Here is a 27,568-nt window from a genome sequence, read left to right as displayed (position 1 = left end):
ATCTGGATAGGCTTGGCTAAACAAAAAACAGTTGACAAATTTGTATCCTTTTTTGTAGATGGGGTGAAGGGCCCAAAACTGTTTTTCCATGTTTAAAAGGTCTTAACCAACAGTTCTTAAAGGCTCAACATCTCTGCTCATACCAGCTCTAAAATCATATAAAGAACTTTCATGGTTTCATGAGGTGTGTAAAGCAGTTTATGTTACCAGTGACATCTTTCATCAGCTGAACTCTCGCCAGCAGAAATACATACATTCTGTTGCAAGAGCAGACATGGTATTTTAAGTGGTAGGCTAGAGTAGGGGTCAAAAGATCAAGATTTGAAGCAACCAATATTCATGTGCCCATGCTAGGATAAATTCAAGAGTAAACTGTTTAAAAGAAAGCAGTGTAGTCTAACAGCATTTACCAAACATCAGCATGAGTCAAGCTGCCTTTTGTGTTTTGTGAGCAAAACCAATTTGAGCCTTGAATGTAAACAAACAGATCTATTTAAGTGTCTATTCCAGCAACAAAATCAAAGACACACAACCCATTTCCCCATATGAGTGGGCAATCTATATATAAAGCCTCTGCACATCACTGCTCCCATCTACTTAACAGTGCTCATGCACACACACTGTATTTCTATATATAAAAAAACCCCAACACAAAGAACGCTAACACCAGATGACATTTAGGTGGGCAGAGTACTGTTGCGCTCAGGTCCTGCTCGCAGGCTTCCCATAGGAAATTGGTTGGCCACTGTGAGAACAGGATGCTGGACTAGATGGGACATTGGCCTGATCCAACAGGTTCTTGTTACGTTTTTTTAATAAGCTTGTTTTGTCTTACGCAGGTTTTATTCCAGCTCATAATACTGGCCTGTGCATATGTGTGTCATAAAAAATTCTCCAATAAAAAGACTGATTTGTATTGCCTTTGGTTTTACTTGCTCTCCACTCAACCCCTACAGCACCAGCCATGGAGAGCCACTTGGAAATTCACCTGGTCCTCCCCAATTAGTATTATTGTGGCGAGTGCTTTTCTGAGGTGTCTAAAACAGAAATGTTTTTTTAATCCAACCATGTATTTCTTAGTGCTTTTTTAAGCTACATGATGTCTCTTAAACCTGTCCAGCTTAATTAGATATACCAGAACAATTCTATGTTAAGGAGTTAAGGAGTTCAGTAAGAAAAGTGTTCATCCAGCCTTTGTGCTACTATTTCTTACTCTTTTATATCTCTTTTAGAAAAAGAAAAAGAAAAGCAGTCACAAGAACACATCCACCTACTTCTGGCTATCTTCATTTCAGTTATAGCTGTTTCATCTTTCACTTTTGATATTAATACACGGCTAACTTAATCTTTCATATAGATAAAAGTACAGCAAAGAGTGCCAACAATGCGGTCAAAGGTTTGATTGCTGACCACTACCATAAAACAACGGGAAAGTTGAAAACAAATGTCCAAGTGTAGCAGGAACATTTTATCTGCCTTGCCTGCTCATAACACATAAAAAGTATGTTTATAAAATTCACGTCAGAGAGGACTATAGGGATTAATATTTACCTTGGGGAGTGAGATGGCCTTTCCTGCCAGTTTGTTAAGCTTTCGACCTAATACTAGATTGTTTAGGTGCTTGGGGTCCCTCTTTCTTATTCTGTTGAAAAGGGCCCAGAACTTTGGTCTTAAAGTCCTGCCCTGAAAACACCACTGAGAGCAGTGGTTTACAAACTTCTTTTCTCCACAAACCACTTGCTAATTGTTTGTTTTGCCTGTTTTAGCAATTGTAATGAGCTGTGCTAGAGTCTGTATGATTTTTAATTGTGGTATTTATTTATTTATTTAGTATTAGCTATTGTATTTTATTGCATTCCATAGAATTCAAATTCTAGTATTGTAAAATACAATAGAAGAAATTTAAAAAGCAATTCAGTACAATTAAATATCCATATGAATACTTAATGGGATGGATTTGCTGTCTCCCAGCTTCAACTGGAAATCCACAAGCACACTGTGGAGAACCTGAATGAAGATCGCAGACCATTGGTGGTCCACAGACCAGTTTGGGAACCTCTCTCTTGGCAACTAGATAACTCAGTTGGTTAGCGCGTGGTGCTGATAATGCCAAGGTTGCAGGTTTTATCCTTGTAAAGGACAGCTGCCTATTCTGGCATTGCCAAGGGTTGGACTAGATGATCCCGAGTGTCCCTTCCAACTCAGATTCTATTATTCAAGATCCATTGACCCCCCCCAAAAAAAATGAAGAAAAACAATGTCTTGCTGGGCCAAAGCTTCAGTTTTCCAGAGATCCATCAGAGTAGTTGGCAGGGTTGCTGAAAGGGGTATATTGCTGTACTGGTCCCAGAGCCAGCATGGGACCCAGACTAAGTCCTTTAAAAAGTAAATCTCTAGCCCACTCTACTAAAGTTTCAAGCACAATGGAAAAGCTATAAAGAGCACCTGGTAGTAATTCTATAGCCTGCTTGAATGTTTTGCTCAAAAAGCAACTTATTGGGATAAAGTCAATACTGCTCAGTCTGTTGTAAGGAAGGCCTGACTGGGTACTAAAGTGTCAAGATGGCTGAAATGCTTTTGATCTGGCCGTTTTTCTTCCCATGTGTTTTGTTCTCAGTCTCCTTCCAAAGTTCCTAACTAGGATCGGTTCTTTAAAGGCAACTTCCTGTGTACATTTTTAAATCTTATTTTCTGTCTTCATAGCACCGGCATTATGCAGAGAGATACTACAAGTGCAAGAGGCAGAATATTATGTTTTCAGTTATGCCACCAAACAGCAGACATTTTTCACGAGTAACATACAGAGATGTACAGTGGTACCTCGGGTTAAGTACTTAATTCGTTCCGGAGGTCCGTACTTAACCTGAAACTGTTCTTAACCTGAAGCATCACTTTAGCTAATGGGACCTCCTGCTGCTGCCGCACCGCCGGAGCACAATTTCTGTTCTCATCCTGAAGCAAAGTTCTTAAACTGAAGCACTATTTCTGGGTTAGCAGAGTCTGTAACCTGAAGCGTATGTAACCCGAGGTACCACTGTACTACTAAAAATTAATATAGTATCCCACTATCACTCAGTGCTACACAAGAAGTGAACTTAAAATTCATGTGCAGATTTTGCACAGTTTAAGCAATGAGTTAAATGTTTTAGGAATTAGAACAAGGTAACAGAAAATAATCAACCAACTCATGGGATCACTTTCCACACATTATTCTTATCAATTTAAAAATTCAAGTCCACCTATAGAAATTAAGCTAGATAAAAAGAAAAAGCTTTTCCAATTGAAATTCAAATTCAAAAAAGTAGATGTTAATTTGGTGTGTGTGTTAAATTCTGTGCTGGAAAAATGTTTTCAAACCAGAGACTAACATCAGGTATTTGGATCAGTGGTGCATTCTGGAAACTTGTTCAGCTCTTGCTTCTTGACTGCCTCAGTTGAATATCACGTAGAAGAAACAGCACGTGAAAAGTTGAGAAGTTAGTTTCTATTTGTCCCAAGTTTTTAGCTTTCTAGAAGGCTATTATATTTCTATTCCAAAACTGGGGGTCTTTTCAATCTGGACCAAACAAAATATTTGACCAAACAAGAAATGTTAGTTATGCAAACATTTTCAAGAATATAAAGTAACATACAAATTCACAATGGTTAGTTGTCTGCAACACTGATATGTTTGTGTGTTGCTAAAGAATCCAGTATTACAAAGCTTGCTCAATACCCAAATGTACCATTAGTCCTCATTGGCTACAGTATTTCCACCTTGGTTTCCACTAAAGGTGGTATTTAAAAAACAACAACCCTATGACAGCAATATTGTACATAACAACCTGGGGTTAAGAGCCACTGAACTCAGAAAGGCTACTTCAGAGTAAATATGTGTAGTGTCAGACTATGTATCACCTTTATTTCAACCCATTTTTACAAGTCTTGGAGGACAAAAGAAGGGTCATACTGTTACCTGACTCTGCAAAAGCAGTACCACACATTTGTTCTCTCTTGAGGTTCTCTTGAGATGGGACCAGATTATCAAGTTGTCAATTGCTCAGGGAGAATTTACAGGATATTTCCTTTGTAAAAAAATTATCCACCAAGACAAGCAACTCTCCCATCATGGATTTGTTATATGCATCACTTTTTTACAAAATAAAATGAATTTTAAATATCTATCCGTTTCACTAGCACTTATGAGGTAAAGGGATTTTGCTCCTTTAAGCAAGAATTCTCTGTAAAAATGTTCACAAAGTTTACTTTCAAGCACCTGCACCTCCTTCTGCTTTTCCATTATGATCCCATTAATGCATTCAGTATATGTAATCACGGGATACAATTTCATGTACATAAATGTAAATGTTGCTTTAGATCCCAATTCTACTAGGAACTAAACTAAAGCCTTGATCTCTTGTAAGCAATGATGAAGCTGCCATTTTTAAAAAAAGTAATCTTACTTCCCCCCCCCCCTTTTAAACACACACAGAATTGTCATAAGTTCCTGTTCACAATATAAGGACGGGGGGTAGTATTTTGGCACAGTAGTTTTGAATGCATATTGACCCCCCAAAAAATGAAGAAAAACACAGTAAAATATGGTCTCAAAAAACTCCAGATGCTTAAAAACTAACATTAAAACTGGGTCCCTCTCATAAGCATGATATAAAAATGCAAATACATAACTAAGTATTTTCAGACATGGGGAGGGGAGCAAGATATTCTCACCTTCCAAAGGGAAATGGCACTAAGCATCCTGGCTAGCTGCTGTTCTTCAAAGTTTTGATGAGGACACAAATACCAAGCACCAACACAATGATTTGAACCTGGAGAAAACTGGTGGCTTCATTTAAGGAAAACACTGGACAGTCCCTTCTGAATTCATGTAAAGGGTGACTAAATGGTTTGATTAAAGTCGTATTTCTTTAAAGAACCTGAGCTCTGCCAGATCAGATCAAAGGTCCATCTAGTTCCTGTTTCCCACAGTGACCAACCAGGTGATTTGCACAGCCTACAAGCAAGACATGATGGAAGTAACTTTTGTCTGCTGTTCCTCTGCAACTGATAGTTAGTGGCATACTGCCTCTGACTTAAAAAAACATTTTTTTTATTCTCCATCCCATCTGCATATGTCCTAGTAAAGGCCTGATCTCACATCTTGAAAGCTGCAATTCTGAAGTAAACTTAATTGGATGTTAGATGCAGTAGTAGCAATAATAATAATAATAATAATAATAATAATAATAAATTTATACCCCGCCACTCTGGGCGGCTTCCAACTGAATATTAAAAGCAATACAGCATCAGACATTAAAAGCATCCCTAAACAGGGCCGCCTTCAGATGTCTTTTAAAAGTAAAATAGTTGTTTATTGCTTTGACATCTGCTGGGAGGGCATTCCACAGGGCAGGCGCCACTACCGAAAAGACCCTCTGCCTGGTTTCCTGTAACCTCACTTCTCGTAGCGAGGGAACTGCCAGAAGGCCCTCAACGCTGGACCTCAGTGTAGGGCTTGCTTCTAAGTTAACATGCTCAGAATTTCACTCTAATGCAGAAAACAATTCCAGAAGTTACTTCTGCAGTTTTTAAATATAATATTGAAATATAATATTACGCTTAAAGAAAATATCATAAAAGTTTGGTAGGGTATATGCAAACCTAATCTAGGGAGTTGATTAGTTAATCTGTTTTGCAGATCATATATTGAACTGCTGGCCCTAATAACAGCTATGCTGTTGGTTTTCCTGTATGAGCAAAACAAACACCCAAATGCCACACACAAAAACCCTCTCTCACCCTTTTCTATAAGCGTGTGGGGGGGGGGGGCACAGTTCCTTGAGTGATAATCACCTGATATTTTAATACACTTTAAGAATTACAGTGCAAGTAATTAACAAGGCAGATATCCATTAGATTAAAAGGAAGGTATTTAAAATTCCTCAGTGCAATTTGCATGTGCACTACAGTTCACTGTAAGAAAAATTAAGTCACTCGAAGATGGAAGGCAATTTGTAACATGAAAAGATTCAAACTCTTAAGTTTATTCAGAGAAAACTGATTTTTCAATATTTCATTTCCTATTATAGGAAAGATAAGAGAGAATGCCTAATGACCCAAGTTCTGCACTACCTGTTCCCAATTCTACTGCTACTTTATTAGTCACATCTTCCCTGACTTGCCTCATTACACCAGTACTGCAGCTGTCCATATACCTTTGAAAGGCAAAACAATATAACCATTTTGAAAAGGGTACATCCAATTTATTTATTATTAGAGAAATTGGTAATTTGATCCAAGTATATACATAGTGCTTAAGAACAGCCCTCATTAGTTATTAATAATTAAAAGGAATGTTTATATTGCTTGATCCAAGCTCTGGAAAACTGAAGCTTTGGCCCAGCAAGACATTGTAGAAAGAGGAATGTTGAAGGCTGTATTGTAATTAATAAAGTGGCACACTTAATCACCACACTTCCCTACAATTTATATGGGCTCTTCAGTTACTGGAACAGATAATAACTTGAACAGATTCACATCTGATTAGTTTTTTAACGTCAACATCAGATACAGTAAATCATATGGGGTTGGAGGGGAGTTATGTAGAGAAAGCTTGTGCCACTAATGGCCAGCCAAGCATCTGGCACAGAAATTGGTGACCATATCTTTGATTTCCCTTGGTTACAACAATAAATAGCAACAAGGTCTAAAAGTCAATGAAACAGAATGCAACAGAATTGGATGGTAGGACTTACAAAGAGGCAATACTCTCCCTTATACGCATTCCTATGTAGTTAGCCCATCTCATCCAAATCATAACATGCTGCAAAGAGAACACACCATCATGGTGTTACGAGTTCTCATTTTTCATGGTCAAGGAGAAAAACATCATCACATTTTAAGCCACTTAGCAACTCGGTGCAGTACACATCAGTTCTCCATGGATTACTTATCTGGATTACATGCAGTGACTGAGTGGGATAAGAGAAAGCCACTCATGGGCAAAATGTTCTGCTTGGAGGAGGTAAGTCTTTCGGCAAGACAACCATACTACAACTACAAAACTCTGTAAACCTAGTCCACCTCTGACCAGCTGCAGGATTACATAAAGTAGATCATACTGAAACAGGATGAACAAAAAGATGTATATTCCATCTTAAATCAATCATTATTTTTGTTACCTGACAATAACTATGAATCCATTTCCAAAAGGAAATGGATTAAAACATATGCATTAAAGAGAAAGGACAGATACCGTAAGTCAGTAGTAATTAAAGTAGGAAAAAATTTGATTGCATCAATTAATCACTGATTACAAAATAGAGTGTTCTCATCAGAAACATCTCCTGATAAAGTCTGATTAGTACCAGTGGACGATACAATCTATGAACATCTTCTGATCCAGGCATAGAGATGTTCCAAAGAATAAAATGCTTGGGGTTGTATCCAACTAAATTTTCTTAAGAGTAGACACACAGTAAACACATTTAAACTAACGGACCCAAATTAGTCAGCCATTATTTTCAACGGGTCTACTCTGAATAGGATTAGCACTGGATACAATCCTATGGTCACTTTAGGTGTTCTCATCTTCATTTACTGGTTACATCTTTATATTGTCCTTCCTCCAAGAAGCTTGGAGCTGTATGCCTTAGGACTGCATTGTTGGTAGATAAAGCAAATAGACAATGGCTGAATTTAAACAATATTGTAACGATGGTTGTTTTGCTAACCAGACATACAAACGTAGCTTACAGCAGCTTGCCTGCGTTGCTTTTTATCTTCTTTGCTTTGCAAGTTCACTACAAGGAAGTAGCCTCCAGAGGCAGAGCATTGTTTTAAACTATAGTTTATTGATTCAAGCATCACACCAAACCACAGTGTGCAAGTCCCCTTCAAACCATTTGTTTAAAGTTGTGGTTTGCAAGCTGATGCCTTGTCAGTTCAGACATGTCATTAACTTATCATTAAACTTCAAACACTCCTGACTAGCTTTCCTAAACCCACTCAGTGAGCTGCAAAGCAGAATTCAAACCTGAACCCATTCCCCACACCTAAACCCAACCCTTTAGCCCCTAAACAACCATTGCTCTCAAACAGCCCCAACTGTTAATCTGCTTTAAGTCCACAATGTAGATACCCCTTCAAGTGCCATTTCAGCACTAGCTGAGCTCTGATTTTCTGTGTCCAATCTCTAACAAAGATACACTTTAAAGAAATACTTCAGAAGCAAAAATTATGAAAAGCATTATGAAAATTATGCTGAAGAGAATGCTAAAATCATCTAAAACAGTAAGGTTAACATTTCCATGATGTGTCAAAAAAAGAATGGGAAGAGAAATTTGACATCTCAGAAACAATAGCTTCATAGATGCCTGAAGCACCAGTAAGTGGCTCCCTCAGAGAAAACCTTTTTGTTCCAGAAGATCCATCCAAAAACTTGTTGGACACATTAAGCTTAAACAACTCATTGCTGGTTAAGCTGAGCACACACAATGTTTCAAAATTGTCAGAACAATTGTTTCATTTAATACCTCAACTTAAAAGGAACATTTAAAATTGTCCTCCTAATGTGTTATCAGACATTACTTTACAAGAGCAACCTCTTAAGACTGCAAATTTTTATTTATCAAACATACCAACATTCTTAACACTGTAAGCATAACTAAACCACCTAAAAGCACTGCAGGAATTTGGATGGATGAAATTTTAAAATAGTGTTTGGAATGAAGTTGACAGTACTCAAACTGACACTGTATGAACTTCCTAATGTTGACTGTAAGAAAACTTAGAACAGAATGGCTAAAAATATATTTTGTATCTGTTAAGCTGTCAGATCTATTTATTTGGGAAGCTATCATTGACAGAAGTAATTAAATTGTATGATTTTTTAAAGTTCTTACAAGAGGGGGGAACTAAATGTATTTTGGATTAAACTTTATAAATTTCAATTATACTAAATCTACAATTATGCAATGGCTACTACCCACAATGCTGTATTCTACCTCCAGAGTTGGAGGCAGTATGTCTCTGAATACCAGTGGCTTGGAATCAATGGGAAGAGTACTGCTACATTCAGGTCCTGCTTGTGGGCCTCCCTTGGGTATCTAGTTGGCCACTGAAAACAGGGTGCTGAACTAGATGGGCCTTTGGCCTGATCCAGCAAGGCTTTTCTTTTCTCTTTAGCCAATGTTTAAAAAGGAAAGCTGGTTAAAGTCTACATTTACCATAAATCTGAGTCATGACATACCAAACAGCAATTTAAATATTCCATAATAAAATCATATACAGACATATCAAACTTTTGAACTGAAGCATTATAAGAAACATAAAAAGTAATACATCATATTTCAGTTACTGTGTGCTTTCTATGGGACCTAGGGACTAGGGTGTCAAAGGTATCACATCTCAGGAGATGCCACCACATGTCTCATCAGGATGGGACCCACATTAATTTTCTTGTACTCCTATTTTACGACATCCAAGTATCTCAACTCTGCCATGTATTCTGTTCTCAAATTATGAGTGTTTACAACAGCTAAACAGCACTGAGACTTCCATCTCATTGATAAATACTTTTTGAGTAACTACCACCAGTTCCTTTTCAGGAAAGTTCTGAACACTTACTTCTGAGACTGAGCTGTAAATCTCACTTTGACTGCATCCTGAGCCTTCAAGCAAGTGATCTTGCTTAGTATCCTCGTATATATGTAGAGTCAGACAAAGCCGAATTCTAGTTAAGCAGGTATAATTTTGCAGTGCAAAAGACATATGGGCTGCAAGGCCAAATGTTTTAAATTGTAATCCTATAATGACTCATTTAGTTATCAGCCAATGTGTGGTAATTGTTATAGCAACTAGTTTGCAGGCATGCTGTTCAAAAAAAATAAATCAGAAATGGGAAACTTGATTTGCAATAATGATTTAAATCGTCCTGATGCATGTCAATTTTTAATAGACATAGATGTTTCTTTGCTAATGGGGTAGCCTTGAATGAAGACATTTGATTCCTAGCTGTGCATTTGTATTGAAGAGAGTACACTGTCAATGAGTAGCAGCAGCAGTCAAGTCTGTCAAACTCCTAGCAATCCTTTAATTTACCTCTTAAAGTGCATGATAGACTAGATTAGGTGACGTATAAGCCAAACAATGTTCCATCTGAAACCCCACCTTAATTAGCAAACACCATACATTAACAATTAACGACTGCCCAGCCCAGATTATTGCAATTGAACCCACAACTTCCAAAACCAGAACTCTAATTTATAGTCTCAATCCAGGTTTATCCTATTTAAGACATACTGTCCCATGTTCAAATAAAGACACTATTAATCTTCCATTAAAAGTAGTGCTAAGGCAAGTGTGGTACTCAAGAGTAGCTAAGCATCCTTTCCCTTGTTTTACAGTTGACAGAAGCAGAGTTCCAATTATGACTGGTAGCATATAAGGTTAACTCGACAGGCCGTGTGTATCCTATTCACTATATTATTGCTATCTTTGACTTTCCATTATGCCACACAGTTTGATAATAATATACAATGTCAGAGCAGACTCACTGTAATTAATGGATATAGCTAACTTTGGTCCATTAATTCCAATAGGTTTACTCTGAGTAGAACTTAAGTTTGATACAATCTGTTAGTCCTACTCCTGAATTTACCCTTGTTTAAATACTTGTAATCTTGCCTACATTTCAGTTGTTCATGATTTCTTAAATTTTATATTCTGAAAAGTTATCCCAGCTTCTTCCAGTAAGCTCAGAGGGTATACATAATGTCCCTGCTCCCTTCTATTCTCACAACTACCTTGTGATGTACATTGAACCAGTGATTCTCTCTCGGTCTAAGGTTAGCTTATAAACTTCAAAGCTGAGAAGGCATCTGAACCTGGGATTTCCCATTCAAAGTCCAACACTATTTATTACACCACACTGAACAATCAACAGATCATCCAAAGGAGTTTTTTTATAGTATTTAGTAAAAGTGAAGTTCTAAATCCACTCTGATGCATATTTATAAGTTCTACTGAGAGATGACTTGAGTGGCATCTCTACCATATCATGCCTAAGACATGGTACAGAAGCTAAGAACGTAGTTAAGACAGTAACTGTCCCAAATGAAGATTTGGATGAACAGGAATCAAGAAAAAATTAAGTACAGCAATACAAAAAAGTTAAGAATCTGACTAGACTTGGATCTGGGCTCCAAGAAGCCATAAATTCACTTTATGAATTCTTAGATTGCAATTCTAAATGTAATAATGAACAGTGAGACCTCTGCCCAGATATGATTCCATTTGCACAGCTGATTCCATGACTCAGCTTACAGCACTGACAAAGATTATGCATAGCATAATGTAGCTATATTACAAAACAATTTAAGGTACAATTTAAAAGGGAAAGAATGGAAATTGCAGAGTACAACATCATAAACCAGAAAGATTTTTACAGAGGCTGAGAACATGACAATGCATCCTTTTACTAGGGAAGGTTTCCCATACTTCTAAGAGACATGATAAGCACACACACACACCAGGATGCAGAAGTTCACCCCAATATTCACAACATGTTAAATTTTATGCTAATATAATGACAGCCACAATCTTTGTTCTGTATTCACCATGTGTCAGACATGAACTGTCCACCCATAAACAGGCAATGAAAAATATAGAAAGGGTCAAACCTTTTTGCCACCTGAAATGTAAATACCACAGGCTAGAACAGTAACATCCTTAGAAGTTTTATAATAGTACCGTTTGAAAGTAAACAACAAAAACACCAAAAACAGATTTTCCTAATGACAACTTTAACCTATTCACAAAATAAAAGCACCTCAACACTGAGTATCACTATATATAATAAAGACCCTTTTAATTTCTGGATTATATTCAAAGGCAGTGTGTGACATTCTAACCCAAAAGCAAGTATATTAAATCTGCCACAAACTTTACAAAACATTTAAAACGTGTTCCATTTTAGGTTGCACTTCAGCAAGGCCAAAAGGAAGATTATATAATCAACAAGCAAATCATATAAGCATATAATAAGCTAAAAAGACTATCTATATAACTATATATAAATAAGCCTTGAAAGTGGGAGGAGGAGACAGAACAGGACCTATAATCCTATTAATTCCCTTTTTTTTTCTTTGCATATATGCATTTTCTTCCTGTGTTAAGTGTGAGTATTCAGGGTCAACCCAAATCTCAAGGTCAATGGTTTTAGTCAATTTAGAGTTTGAGTCCCCTTATACAATAGACACTCTAGCAAACAACCAAACTATTTGGTTTGAAGAAATGCAGGAAACAGTAGCCACTCATAAAAGAAATGCTAAAAATTTATACTGTATATGGTACAATTTAATCCACACCCATATTGATAAGAATCAAATTGTGCTTTGTCCGATACAATCTATGTATATTCACCCTTGTTAAGAATTGGATTTGGCATGACAAAGATTGAATATCAATGAGAACACTGCCATCCTTCATTAGGTAAGTGTAAAGAAAGATGGAACATCATGTTTACCATTCCATCAGAGTGTTTTCCATATCCTTTTGTCCTACATTTTTTCTGTACTCTTTAAAAATGTGTCAAAGGATAACAGTGCTCAATTTGATCATACTTGTGGAGAGGAGACAAGACAAGACAGAGTGTAAAGGTAACACTCTGCTACAGAAAACCACCACAAAATGTAAGAACAAATGAAGCCACCATTCACTAATATAGAAATTTGATATGTACTATTTGTGTAAATATATCATATCTCAAATGAAGTAAAAAAGTGAAAATCTGTGTCAATCAGAAAGATAATCAAACAACAACAAAAACCCTTGCTTTCCAACATTGACTGGCTACTTTACTGCTAGACAAATCAAGATCTACGGAAGGGGGGTGGTGAGATAAATAAAGACTACTACATTCACTTGATTTCTTTACCACTGGACTCCTCCCTAAAGAACAGACTTCATTGTTACTGCAATTACTATACCTTGCACTCCAGCAAAAACACAAGCAGAAAATGGGTGGTGTGAATGCTATGAAAAGGGTAATCTAGCCATTTCACAGCTTCTGCCTTACTCCACCCAGTTTTCTCCTCAATGGCTGTGCTCGCTGTACTCGCCCTCCATAAACACAATCCAACCAAACAAGAACACACAAAACATTACTGACAAACTAATGTATCTGTGGCAGAGGCTTTTGTTAAAAGTGTTCTCTTTGTTCAAAATATCTGATTCAGGGATATTCTAAACCACTCTGAATAATAATAATAATAATAATAATAATAATAATTCAGCTACTGAAAAATCCTGAACCACACCGCCAAGCAATTCAATGGTGCACAATTGTTTAATTATAAATCTGAGAATTCGGACCATTCCACCCCCTCCTCCACATCCGCTAGAGCAGTCCACAAATGTGACATATGCACAGTAGCAAGATGTAAAAGAATTCGGGGGGGGGGGTTGAATATGCAAACAGGTTAATGCACCTAAATACATTACTATTCTTCCCCCCCCCACCGCCCTTTGGGTGGACAGAGGGAGAGGCACAGTGAAAACTGTTAGTATAGCTTCCAACACTCATGGTTAGGAAACTCACTGCAAAAATATTTGACCTGCATCAATCAAGCCATACTGCAGTAGTATCGGAACATTTTCCCCCCCAGCCAATGCTACTAAAGCAAATAAGATGGGATGTGACTAGTCTCAGAGGCTGAGTGCATAATTTCTCTTTCCCCCACCCACATCACCACTCCAAAAACCTCTCCTATAGGTGTGTGACCCACCTTAACTTCTTCACAGAAGTAAGGTAAAGGGGAAGAGAGAATCACAAAGCTAAATTCTTACAGTAAGAGCTGTGTTCTGAACAATACAGAACAAACAAGCACCTTAATGAGATGAGATTCCTTGCTGGCATTACTAGCATCACTCCTCCTCCTCCCCATCTTTCAAAAGGGCAATTTCTTCTCTAAGCTGCCAGCAATGAGGTTCTACCAGGAATGAGGTGCTAACCCCCAACATGTGGAATCTGATCTCCCTAAGTCTTCCATCACGTCCTCCTCCCATTTTTGCTGCAGCTTGTTCTGAAGGTCTGAGCCACCTCCTAGCAATGATTTTTCTCTTACTCAGTCACTGCAGGGAGATTGGTGGAAAAGGGCCTTTTGACAGACCACCAGATTAGAGCTGCCAGACACCTCTTTTATGTTGTGTACCACAGATCAAACCCCAACACTCATCTTGTTTAAAACAAACAACACAGAGAAGCAGGCCAACTTGCCAACAAACAGTAATTCTCCCCCCACTTTTGTCAACAAGAAAGGAATAAAGAAATGCAAGGAGCATGCGGGGGGGGGGGGAGAGATATATTTGATATATTTCCTTTCAATCTGACTTCCTCTCTACTTCCAGGCCTTTACTGGTGTCACTATCACTACAACCTCCTCCACCCTATTTATTGTGAAGTCGCCAGAAGAGATCATCATTATGGAATGCAGGTGGTCAAGCAGTGGAGTGGCAGTAAATATGAAGAAAAGATAATGAAAGAAGAGAAGAGTGTGGTAGGAGACCAGAGTTGTGGGCTGTGAGACAAAGCTTACAGAAATATGGAACTGAAAAATGGACCGGAGGTTGCAAGAAAGGAGATTAAAGAAATACTACAGATATAACAACAGAGCTGGGAGTAGAGGACTAAAGCTGAAGAAAAGCAGGATTCTGAATGTCAGAAGCAAAAGAAAGATGGGTGCAAAGGCTGGTCTAGACTAGAGCACGAAGGGCCTTCAAGCAAGGCAGCATGATGAGGTTTCAGAGTGACAAAGCAGATGCAAGAAGGGGAGATGATAGAGCTAGGAACAGAGGATGTAGAGAGATGCTGTGGTAGTAGGAGGTAGTGGGTACCAACAAATTATGCTTTAAAAGATGGCTTGAGAATGGGGGGAAACCAGAGAGCAAAGGGTGTGATCAGACTCCTCCAGCTAGAGAAAGGAGATGAAGAGGTGTGTACAGAGGGGAGGGGAGAAATGCAGTAACGCAGGATTATGGGGCGGAGATGCTACGGCAGAATTGAGGAACTGAAAAACTAGAAAAGATCACATCCAGCTGGAGAGGGATGCTGAGAATTCAGATAATAGTAAAACAGCAGTATTAGGAGCCTCTCCCCTCCCTCCAATGGAAAATCTATATCCTTTAATGGAAAATGTAACAGATTCTCCATTAAAGGGAGGCTAGTTTCTCAGCCAAGGTGAGGGGCCACCGACCTCCTCTATAGATAAACAAAATTGGAAGTCAAAGGGCAACTATATACTCATTTGTACACCCTCTCTAACAGGAAAGAGGGGTAAGAAGGAAAAGAAGCCCTTTAGCTTCCTATTAGAAGACAAGAAAGTGTCACCTATAAGATGGGTGTGGAAGAGGAGAAACAAGGTGCAGCCCCCCACTAGAGGGTCACACGTGCCCCACTCCCGTTAAAAAGGAAAGTAGGATGAAAGAGCAAAAATAACCTCGATTCCACTAGAGACTGAGAAAGGGTACTATCTCAAAAGGGGAGGTGTAAAGAGGGGGAACCAATCTACCCACCCACCTACTATGGGGGGGGGGGACCGAGAAAAGAATAAACAGGGTCATGCCGTTTGGCAGGTGGTGGGTGCGGGGTGTGGGTGCATGGGGAGATGTTCAGGAGAGATGCGGAGAAAGAGGCAGAGGTAATCATAGTACAGGGGTGGCTAAAGGCCAGGAGGAAGAACGTTTGTGTGTGGAGGGTGGATGAGCGGGAGCAAAGGAAAGCACGCCATACGCGTTTTTCTTGCCTAGTCACCTAAGGAAAGAAGGGGAGAAGGGGGGGGGGTATCCGACAGAGGAGAAGAATGGGCAGCGTGCATTTCAGAGAGACGTGCGAATGAAGGTTGGGGCGTGAAGGGGGGGCAAAACACAAACACGAGATGACGACGGTAAGGATGCGAGTCGGGGAGAGAGAGAGAGAGAAGGGAGGGAAGCCTTATTCATCCCTCCCTTTCTCCTTCTCTCCTCCCTTCCCCCCCCCACCCCCGTCTCAATATCAACGGGCGCGGCGGCCATTTTGAGAGCGAGCTGGAAAGAAGCGAGGAAGGAAGGAGGGAGGGAGGGAGAGGAGGAGGAGGAGGCGGCGGCGGCAACAGCAGCAACACGAGCAGCCCCAAGCCGGGGCCTACCTCCTGTTCACCCCGCGCCCAATACACATAAGTAAATAAAGCCATAATAAAGCAAAGCGCCACAGTACAAGCCCGTGTCGCGCCTTATAGGTGTGACACCCTCCCTTCTTCCGCTGGACCCAGAAGCCGGCCGGCCTTACCCGAGCCTCCGAGGCCGCTCCCACCAGTTCACCGGCGCCGGTTCCGCGCGCGAGGCGAGCGCGTACAGTGAGGGGGGTGGGCTGCTGGTCGCTTCCTTGGGCCCGGGGGAGGCACAGAGCCGGCCTCGCCGAAGAAGGGCTCTCTCGGCCCCCTCCCCTTTTGCCGGCTTGTGGAGAAAGAAGATGGAGGAAGCTTGTGGGAGGAGGCTGGCTGAGGAGGGGCGGGCGGAGGGGTCGCAGCGGTGTTCCTTCTTCGGCGGTAATGGTCGTCGCGCTCGTCGTCGTCGTCGTCTTCCTTCGTCGTCGTCGGCAGCAGCAGCGGCGTCGACCGCCCTTTTCCCGCCCCGGTCTTGTCAGTGGCGCCCCGGCCGCCAGGAAGGAAGGAGGGAGGGAGCAGCAGCGGAGGAGGGAGCAGGCTCGGCCCGCTTTAAGAACTGCGCATGTGCGGAGAGGGGAGGGGATAGCAGCCCGGAGACCATCTTGCGGGGAGGCCGACGCGCGCCGACTCCCGGCGTGCAGCGCGGCCGAGGAGAAGGCGGTGGCGCGGGGTGGGCGGCGACGACGACGAGGGTAGCCGCCGCCGCCACAGCAGCAGCACCAGCCCGGACTCTGTTCCCGACATGCACCGCGGCCAGCTTACCTCAGCCCGCCTGGCCGCTTCTGCCTGTGTGGCGGTCGGTCGGTTTCTCCTCAACCCTCTCCCGTTTACAATCACCATTGTTACTCTCTTATCACATTCATCAACAATATGATTATGGTTATGATTATTAAAATACTTCTATTGGTCTTAATTTCAAACAATCGTCGTTGTGATCGTCGCGTTTTCTGACGAGCTCAAGGCGGCGGACGAACCGCAGCACCAACAACAACATCATCATTTTAAAATTCAAAAACGGCTCCCAAGTCGCGCTGTCAAAACAATATTTTAAAATTAAATACCCCCTTTGAAAACAACAACAACAACCCACCCGCAGAAATCAGTAATCCTTCACAGACAAGCAGCGGAGAAAAAATTCTTAGCCAATGATTTATTTTATGAACAATCATGTCTTTTATGTTTCTTAAATGACTGGCGGTTCATTTTCATTATCTTTTAGCTTTTTTTGTAAACCACCCATGAAATATACAGTGATGGGCAGCAATATAAATGTAATATTATTAATGACATTACTAACGTCCTCTTGCACGTTTTTTCTTACAGAACAGGTGGAAATTCCCTTGCAGTCTAGTTCCACTAAAATTTGTTCTCAACACCTCTTACATCGTTATGTTGTTACAAGCTAAATCTCTACGTGCAACCTCCTAAGTTCCATAGGTCTTATTCCCAAGTAAAAAAATACGGTGGCAGCCTTATTCATTTATTTTTACTTCAATGTGCCTTTTTTAAATAAAAGCATTCATAGCGCTTCTCTCACACCCTCAAAAAAGGCTTTGGAATAACAGTGTCAGTCTTAGTTGCGCTAACAGCACCACGTAGGTGGAAATATCAGCATAGGTGTTTTGTTCTCTAAAACAACCTTTCAGCCATCGAAATGGCCCCAAACAATACAATTCAAAGAAGAAAATAAAATTTAAAAATCCCAAAATAGGTAAGAGTTAAAAGTTTGGCCAATTAATAGTTTCATTCTGAACTTTCATTCCAAAGGGGTGACAGGGGTTGCAAAGTATAAGACTACAGTTTGCTGTCTGAAAAGCTAGTAATCTAAAATTAAACTCACAAGGAAGTGGAGGCAGGGGTATACTGGGAAAATACTGTTACTGTAAATTATCATTTACAAAGCACTTTAATTTTCCTAGGGACAGTACACAGATTAACCTGTGCACAGGCTTACAGTCTAATAGACACCACATTGGAGGAAAAGGGAATTGGGAGGGAAGAGGAAAACAAGTACACAAAGGTTGCCGTTTTTAAAGTTACATACAGGCGACTCAATTTACGCTGGGGTTATATTCCAAGGAGAGCATGTAAAGCCAAAATTGTGTATGGTCAAAACCAACCTGGCTACCCCATGTCTGCTTGGAAGCAGGTCTCATGGACTCTAAACTGCATAGGAGGTAGGGTGGGCATGTGGGTCAATGCTGCTTATGGTTAACTAGAAGATTGGTGGTTCAAGCCCACCCAGGGACAGTTGTGGGCAGGACTAGAAGACCCTTGGGGTCCCTTCCAACTCTACAATTCTATGATTCAATTCTATGACTTCATTTGCAGAACTCTCCTCTGTTTGATGGACAGCGATTAATGGAGTCCTCTATCTGAAATACAGTTGGAGCCAAATTTGTTTTGAAGAGGAAGAACCAGAAGAGAGAGAAATGGAAGGACTTGTGGTTCTCCATCAAGTTAGCACCTGGATAGCAGATTGAGCTGACACATTATTCGCAGTTGTCATGACTTTGGTGAGATGGATTGTTATTAATATTATTATTTATTAAATTTATGTACTACCCTTCAGCTGAAGATCTGAGGGCGGTTTGCTACATAAAAGCACAAAATATACTGTATAACATAATAGCAAAAAAACAACAACACAACAACAACCAAGAATGACACATAATGTTGTGACTCAGAAAAGAAATTTGCTTTGTTCATTATTGTTTTATTACCAGTAACAGAAACGAGAAACTGTTTTTCAAAATTTTGTATAGTTTCTAGTTTAGTTTTTGGTGGAAGTTGAACTGCAGCAGAATGAAAGCAGTATTGAATGCAACAAATACATGGTGGGAATGAAAATAATACCTTCCAGCATCCACTTTAACACAGATTGGGATTAAGGTTTCCTCTCAAGGGTTCCTGGTACTTTTGTGATGCCGCAAAATAGCAAGTAGATACACCTCATCCTGTTAGAGAGGTATAATCCATCTAGCTTAGATGGAGGTGCATGGGTGAATTGGTCTGAACGAAACTTGAATTGACTTTAATATATAATGCAGACATGTTATGTAAGGAGTTGTAAATGGTGCTTCACCCTCTACAACAGGGGCAGCTAACCTGCAGCTCTCCAGATATTGTTGGAATCCTCCTCCCATCCGCCCCAGCTATAATCGCCAATGGTCAGAAATGATGAAAATTGTGGAAAATCCTCTTGTTAACCTTTAGTATCCTTCAAGCTTCCACTAGCAGTCCAGCACTGCCTAGGAATTCAAATAACACAACCCCTGTGAGATTTTTAGATGGACAGTGTAATTTGTGAGTTTTAGTCATATTTTAGTCTGCCATTTAGATTCAAAATGGCACTTGGCATTCGAACGTCAACCAAGACTGTAGCCCCTACCTCGGGAACATTCGTGTCAAATTTGGCGGCAGTTTCTCAAAAGAGGTGGCCAAACTTATAGAGCACAGATGGACAGACAGACAAACTGTTTCCAAAATATACAGTAGATTAGACAACAGGTAAGACCAGTGTTAAAACAGATGTGCATCCAGCCTGCTTGATTGCAATTGGCTAAACACCTGACTTCTAGAGACAAATGGCTTCTGCTCAATTATGATGTAGTAATCTATTAATGGCTCTTAAGTAACAAATCAGGTCTCCCTGCTGTCTTGAATGTGACAGAAGCATGCTAATAATGAAAAAGAACCAACATATGCAGTCTTGCCTAGAAGGGCCGTTGATCTTTATGAGCTTTTTCAGCAGGGAAGACTAGTAAAAGGAATGAAAGACTGCAAACTATATTTTAAAGCTCACTTCGCGTGATTGAAGACAAGATCAAATGGTGTATGAAATAGGAACAAAACTTTTAAAAAGTATTAAACCATGGCTCTGTTAAAAAAGAAAGCCTTTGAAGATTGGGCATGCAGATATGTGTGTATAGCATCAAAGAGGCTTCTCTGTGATCATCTATGGGAGTTTTTTTCTTCAAATAAAATAAAAAGAATTTCAGAGAGAATTTCAGTGGGCTGAGGTCTCACAATATCATCTAAGCTTCGGTGAGGCACCAGAAATTTATATTACATGTTTATTTCTTAAGCATACAAATATACCATAGCATTCTAATAATTTAGCAACTGTTGTTTGGTTGAAATGCTTAGGGCACATAGCGTAGATCTGAATTTAGTCTCACCCACAGAATGGAACAATTGTTTTCCCCATTAGCAATATCCAATCTGCCTTCATTATTACTTGAGTCTATTGTTAAATAAGATGTGCCCATTATATTAATTGGAGACTGTGGCAAAACACAGAGGAAAGAGAGGTTGAAACTGCAGCAAGTACACTGTTGTTTATCAAAGTTCTACTCAGAGTAGATTCAGTGAAATTAATGGAGCTCAGCCAGTCTTGTCCACTCTAAGACAGGGGCACATCACGCTTCCTTTCTCAATACCAACCTCAGCAGCTTTTATTAGGTATTACACCATGTTCTAAATACCCAGTCCAGTGCTTTTTTTCTGGGGGGGGATGCAGAATCTAAGTTTGGCCTCTTTGAGGGGCAGTATTTCAATAAGAGTAGGAAAATGAGAGCACCCCTAAACATTTTTTTTAGGAAAAAAAAGCACTGCCCCTGTCCATGCCAGTGATCCCAACTTAAAAGCTCTTACAAACAGTAAGTCCAGTCGTTACTTTCTGAAGCAAATGTGACTTGGCTTTTCTTCTGGGACAGGTATGAAGAAGGCGAAAACTCTCTTGCCATTCCTTTCCAGGAGCTATCCATGTTTCCAGGTCTGCAAACACTGAGGTAAAGGGATACACTACACGAGGTCTGCTTCCCTATCTACACTTACTCCCTTTAGGGACTCAGGATTGCTCCTTTCTTTGTATAAGGACTACCACTCACTGAGTGCCCAAGGTTACTAATCCAGGAGTTTTCTCTCCATCTGTCTCTGACTTGTTAGGGACACAAGTGTGCTCCTCTGATCCTGCCCCTCTCCCTGGTCCAGAACTCCTTTTATAAAAGGATCAGATGCATTTTCCAGGTCCTTCCCCACATCTGCACCTAACTCCCAACAGTTCTCTATCAGAGTCCCTGATATGGGGCCCTGATTCTGCATTCAAGCAGGGAAGAAACTTAAAGTGCAGAAGGTCAGTCCCTAGCACTCCTTCACTTCCACAGGAGCCAAATCCTAGGGTCCAAGGGTCAAATATTTGAGGGGGCCAGACCCTCCAAAGGTGATGCGCATTGCCATACAAATGGTTTTTTTTATTTAATGATATTTATTAAGCATTTTAAGGTTACAGAAAAAACAAAGAAACAAAGAAGAAAAAAACAAGGGAAAAGCAAACAGCAGTCAAACCATACAAACAAACAAAAAAGACAAAACACATCTGTAATGAGTATGAGTTACTCGTGCGTAAACTGGTGCCTCTCTAGGCTAATTTGCCTTGTTAAACCTTTCTGACTGCACAGCCCTTTCTAATTGTGACTGCCTCAGTCGCTGGCAGAATCCGTCAGTGGGCGTTTCTTGAACCTCTTCCAACATAAAAGTTGTTTGACACCCAGTCTCCTCCTCCTCTCACTGCGCGGGAGTCTTCTGCGCAGGGAGGGCGTGGGTAGCGGAGGACCTGTCCCCTCCTCACTGAGTTCCAGTGAAGAGTCCTGGAGCCCTCTCTCCGATTCCCCCATCTGCCCCCCTTTATCCCTGGTGTTGCGCTTAAATGCTTCCCCCTCTACTGAGCTGTTTCTCCCCCTGCTGCTGGGTCCTTCTCCAGCATCATCTAGGAGCCTCCCCTTCGCCTCTCGCTCCGATGTCAGTTCCCTGACAACATCAAAATCCAAAAAACAAAAGTAAACCACAAACATTTAAAAACAGATCCAATATTCCCAAATCCTTAACTGTCATTGCCTTATTTCATCGACCTCCTCACACCTCCCTTTTTTGTATTCCAGTTATTAATTATAACAGCAAATCCTTCCCATTTTTCATAATATTCTGTCATTAAATTACCTTAATCTATTTTAACCTTATCTTACTATAAAAGACCCTAGAACTTAAAACTTAAATCTTATTTATACCAATTTCTCATAACCATAACATATTCTTGCATAGTTCTTTTTAACATTTCTGCTAAAGCCAAATAGTTTCGTTCCAACATTTTTCTAATACTCATTAATTTTACAAAACAATCCTAAATAAAAAAAATTTAAAAACTTTCTTCCAATCTTCATCCAACGTCTCTTCCTCCTGGTCCTGGGTTTTGTCAGTCCTTTCTGTCCCATCCATCTAGTTCATTAACCTGGTAATCTTATGTCCGAGGCCCTTAAGTCTCTTCCATGTCCCTTCCGCAGATCTTCTTCATATTTATACCTGTACTTTACTTTGTCTTCTGGTCCTTTCACTCGTGGAAACTCCAACTTGACAGTATTTTTGTCCCTTCTCGACAGATCAGCCCCTTTTCCATAATCCACACTGAACTCCATGTGGTATTTAAAAGCATGTTTCAAAGTCCCTCCAAAGTTGAGGACCCCCACAACCCCAAACTCCTCACGGCCCATTGCCAGACTTGAAAAGTCAAGACATCCCTGCATAGGGGGGTCTATCCAGCCCCCCATCTCCAAGCCCAACAAAACTCTATCTCTCCAAATCTGGCTTTTTCCAAGTTCATTTGTCAAATCCAACAACTCATGTTCCTGCTGGGCCACAGCTCCCTCCATCTCTACCACCCGAGGTCCAACAACAATCTCCTCCCTCATCTGATCTGTCAGATCACACTCCTGAGTTGATTCCTGGGTGGGTTCTATATAGATACCCACTACCTGTCCAAAATTTCTAATCGCAACAGTCATCAAATCCATCTTCTCATGTAACTGTTCCAATAAAGCACTTGTCTTACAGAAAGCACGCACCAGAGCCTCTGAATACATTGTTATGCAAGGTCAGAAGTCTGTTCCCACGATCTTAATCTGTTTGCAGCTGCGAAGCTCCCCAGTTCAAGTTTAATAACAGTTTCACAAGCTCCCTCTAGGGGAAGAACTTCTATTTGTATCAATCTCTTTTCTTTTCTTTTTTTAACAGCAGATCTAACAACAAAGTTTCCTTTTTCAGATATTTTGTCAGTATCTGTTCCTTTAAAATGCGAAAGAGAACAATGGAATCACTGTTTCTCTTCTTTTAACTATCTGTCAAAAACATTTGTCTATAGTCAGTGAACTTCCCAAAAACGTCTGTCCTGACATCCCGCTCCTAGGTTCAAGACGGTGGAAAATTACTTTTCTTTACACTCTCTCCTGCAAGTTTAAACCATCCGGAAAAAATCCCCCCTCTTCTCCTGCTTCCGAAGGGGGTTCAGTAGTTTTAGATGATGAAAGTTGATCCTTTACAAATGATTTTCTGAACTCTAGTTTGCCATGTCTTTGCTTTAATCTATCTACAAGAAACGGAAGGCTGACTTCCTGTTTAGACCTTCCCGCTTCAGTGCCAAATTAAGAAGAATTTCCTAATCCAATTTTCCCTTCTACTCACAGATCATTGTTTAAAGTCCAATTGTCCAAATTTGATCTGCTCACGGGTAGTTGTTTTTGTAACCAAATTGTCCCAGGAAAAAGGTAGCGCTCTCCGGCAACGGCTGTGCGGCTTCGCTCCACGGAAGAAGCAGTTGACTCTCAGCACCGCGCCACTAGCCCCTCTTCACTCCGGAGCCCGTAGTTGGGCTCTTTTACGGATTGGGGGGGCGCAAAAGGTGCCCGCCGAGTCCCATGGTCACAGGCTTCCTCCGCCTGTGATTTTTTGAAGGGTCCCCGCTTCGCCGTAGCGGAACAGACCCGTTTTCCGTGGAGCCAGTCCCTCCGGATCAGAGGGAGTCCGCCATTACCGATGGCGCCACCCCGGAAGTCCTCACCATACAAATGGTGTTAATGCACCGCGTCATGTGATCAGTTATGCAGGGTAGGGCTTACTTGCCCCCCCCCCCCAATATTTTATTCAAGTTGGCTTGATTCACTTCCATTAATTTAAGTGGGTCTACTTTGACTAATGCTGGGTACAAGCCATTGTATTTCCCAAAGTAGAAGCTTTGAGTTGTGGCTATGTTCCATAAATCACTTCCTTAGCAAAAAATAAAACAGGAAAAGGAGTTACAGACTAGTCTATCTGCAGCAGAAATACACAAGCATGGCAAGTATCCTGGACCAGAACTTGGACAGCACATGCACTGTAAAGCCCTGATCCCAAAATTGTGACCACTCAGTGGTAAGCGGCAGGCGCTCTGTGGTCCTACCAGACCTGAAGAGCAGGCAGTCCCAGATCACGCACAGGATGAGAAAATATGAGGGCTGCTTGACATTTTACACCTGCCTTTCTCAACTTGTTGCCCTCCAGGTGTTTTGAACTACAACTCCCATCAGCTCCGGCCAGCATGTCGATTCTAATTGGGCCTGATGGGAATGGCTATTTATAAACTACTGGCTTAAAAGGAGCTAGGTCATTCTTTTTCTCAATTAGGATCAGAACTGGTTTGGAGGGAAATGCATAAAAGGCTGTATTTCAAAATGCAGTTTTTGCTTTTGAGGGTGGCTGGCTACTAGGGAGAGGCTTTGCTCAGTAGCTGTGACACCTTGATTATGGAATACCTTCCCTGGGCATATTGCCTGGCTCATACGTCATTGACTTTTAGATGCCAAGTGAAGGCTCCTTTATTAAGCTACTATCAGTTAAATCTAGTATGTTAGGCTAATTTAAGACTTTTATGGAATTTGGTGCTGCTGCTTTGAGTTGCTTGCTGTTTTCATTTATTAGCCTGTTTTAATTTGAGACCAAGTGCACTATAGTAGTTGCTGGACTTACACCATGGGGACCCGGATTAAATTCCCTGGTCAGCTATGAAGCTCTCTGGATAACCATCACTCTGTGCAGAAGAATCCTGCCTCAGCTAAAATGATGGATAAGAAGGAAAGGCAATCCCCTTTGTGCCACCCCCAACTCATGCAGCCCCCCAAAGACCACTGCTTTTCAGTACTACCGTGCCAGCAATTGCTTACAGAGCAGCAGTGATAATTATCCCACCCTGCAATATAATCAGTTGTTTTTAATGAAATGACATGCAGAATCACTTGCATGGACCTGGTATGGGAGATTAATGCTCTGTCAATCAGGCATAAATCTGGCGGCACAAATATTGTCATAACTAGCTGTCCGTGTATTTACTGAAGGAAATTAACTCCTAGAAATATCTTACCATTTAATTTAATGAGTCAGTGGGCATGCCTGCCGATGCCATTATCTCTGTCACCTACATATATCACATAAAACTTATTCTGTGGTGGCAAAAGCCAAAGCCAGTAAGCTCTTTGTAGGTCGTTTGTAGGTCATCTCAGCATGACGGAATTAATGCTACCTTTGTCTTTCGATGCTAAGGATCTTATTTATATACTGTGAGCAGTGCTATTTTTCTAGAAAAATACATACTGGAACTCACCACGAGCACCTCCCTCATTCTCTTAGAATGGAGTTCTGGCTGAAAAGAAGACATGACTATGCTTCCGCTGTTGGAGGCAGCCTGCCCCCGAATGCCAATTGCTGGATGCCACAAGAGGGGAGGCTGCCATTGTGCTCAGGTCCTGCTTGCAGGCTTCCCAAAAGCATCTAGTTTGCCACTGTAAAAATGGGGATGTCGAACTAGATGGGCCGCTGGCCTGATCCAGCTGGGCTCTTCTTATGGCATGCATAGTCATCTCCTCCTAGAAAATGACTCCTATCTAACCCACCCATCTTGGAGCAGTGACAATACCTTTCTTTCCCCCTCCAGATTTAGGTTTTTGCATACCAGCCCTTTCAGCTATCAAAGTGCAATAGTATCTCCTGCTTTAGGTAACCTCGTAGCAGGGAGAGAGAGATACTCAAAGCCCCAGCTTCTTCTAACTTTGCCTCACCCCACTTCTAGGGAATAGGAAATACATATGTTCATACCAAAACCTATATCAGAGTGGTTGGGGTGGGGGGAAATAAGAGACTGAACTGAAACTCTCCCACCCACCTATCTACACACACAAAGTTGACTAGCACTGGTTGATCATCCCATCTTGCCATTGCTGTGTGGTAGTTGGCTTGGTCCTGGCTGTAGCTGGGCAAGTAGCTGTAGCGGCAGAGAGACTCATCCAGGCCTATGGTTCACCTCTCACACTCTTGCACGCATACACACGGCATTGGGCAACCTCTCTCATTCCTATCTCCTCTTCCTATACAGTACATCTTGCCAATGTGTAAGGAAAAGAGAGATTGTCTTATGTAGTTCTTCAAATGGCTGGTACTGCTCTCTCAAAGGTAGTAGCAGTTTTGCCGTATTACTGCAGGTGGGAGACCTCATCTCCCTGTTCTTCCAAGAGGATATACAGTGGTACCTCGGGTTAAGTACGTAATTCGTTCCGGAGGTCCATACTTAACCTGAAACTGTTCTTAACCTGAAGCACCACTTGAGCTAATGGGGCCTCCCACAGCTGCCACGCCGCACGAGCACGATTTCTGTTCTCATCCTGAAGCAAAGTTCTTAACCTGAAGCACTATTTCTGGGTTAGTGGAGTCTGTAACCTGAACCGTATGTAACCTGAAGCATATGTAACCCGAGGTACCACTGTACATGCTACTGTCCTCCAGTCAATTGGCCCAAGAGTTGTGTTGGGGGATTTATTCATTTGGTTTTTATGTAATTTACCAGACGTGCACTTTCAAACTAATAGGTAAAGGTAAAACACTCCTCTCCCTCACACTGTGCTCTTCTGCAGTTTTTGTGATATGGTTCTCCAGCCGTATAATGCATGCCAAAATGTGTATATTAGTGAAAAGTGTGCGCAGAAATGCATATATCAGTGAAATTAATGTACAAAAATGCATTCTGATAGGGGAAATGGCTTGCAAAAAGAAACGCGCTGAACAAAACTACACACACTAACAGTATGTTAAAAGAAATGAGCTAAAAAAAATGAGTGGAAATTTCCATGCAGACTTTTAAAAGAAAAAATATCAAAAATCAATATAGAAATGGGATGATCCGAAGGCTTGGAAAATGAGAAAATGAGAGACATGGAAACTGACAGATTTGTACGCCCCTCCCTAAGAGTATCAGCTATTTATTCTAAGAGCTGTAGCTGCCAATCTTTCTCTCCTCTCTAGATGCACCAGATTTGATATATGAGGAGCAAAGAAAGGATATCATAAAGGGGTCACTCACTGCAGTCATTTACATGGAGGGGGGACCTGTGTTTGGGTGTTGTTCTTGGAGCTGTCTTGGAGCTGCACATGGTCTAGATGTCACCTGGACCACATCAAAGGGGGATGCTCACTGTAAATTTTAGCTAAAAATCAGGAGTGTTTTATATGACTTATCCACTTACATATGTACG

At 41.0% G+C, this 27,568-nt stretch overlaps 1 protein-coding gene and 1 long non-coding RNA gene across 5 annotated transcripts in view; one reads left to right on the top strand and one right to left on the bottom strand.

Annotated features, from left to right (window-relative positions):
• PAFAH1B1 (platelet activating factor acetylhydrolase 1b regulatory subunit 1) overlaps positions 1-16,677 on the bottom strand; it is a 55,904-nt gene extending 39,227 nt beyond the window's left edge. Inside the window, exon 1 of the mRNA XM_080983137.1 lies at positions 16,304-16,677. The gene's annotated coding sequence lies outside the window, so the exon portion shown is untranslated. The remainder of the gene's footprint in view (positions 1-16,303) is intronic.
• Positions 16,678-16,878: 201 nt separating this feature from the next.
• LOC308464142 overlaps positions 16,879-27,568 on the top strand; it is a 37,499-nt gene continuing 26,809 nt past the window's right edge. The window contains exons 1-3 of one of the 4 annotated variants that reach the window (XR_013979877.1): positions 16,879-16,981; positions 18,513-18,697; positions 20,900-20,974. This is a non-coding gene — a long non-coding RNA (uncharacterized lncRNA). Of the gene's footprint in view, positions 17,893-18,512; positions 18,698-20,899; positions 21,531-27,568 lie in introns of those variants that run through there. The other 3 variants (XR_013979880.1, XR_013979878.1, XR_013979879.1) reach the window with 3 other exon arrangements.

The sequence above is a fragment of the Podarcis pityusensis genome, assembly GCF_964106645.2.
Source record: "Podarcis pityusensis genome assembly, chromosome: 15".
NCBI classification, from domain to species: domain Eukaryota; kingdom Metazoa; phylum Chordata; class Lepidosauria; order Squamata; family Lacertidae; genus Podarcis; species Podarcis pityusensis.
This window is presented reverse-complemented; position numbering and strand designations above follow the sequence as displayed.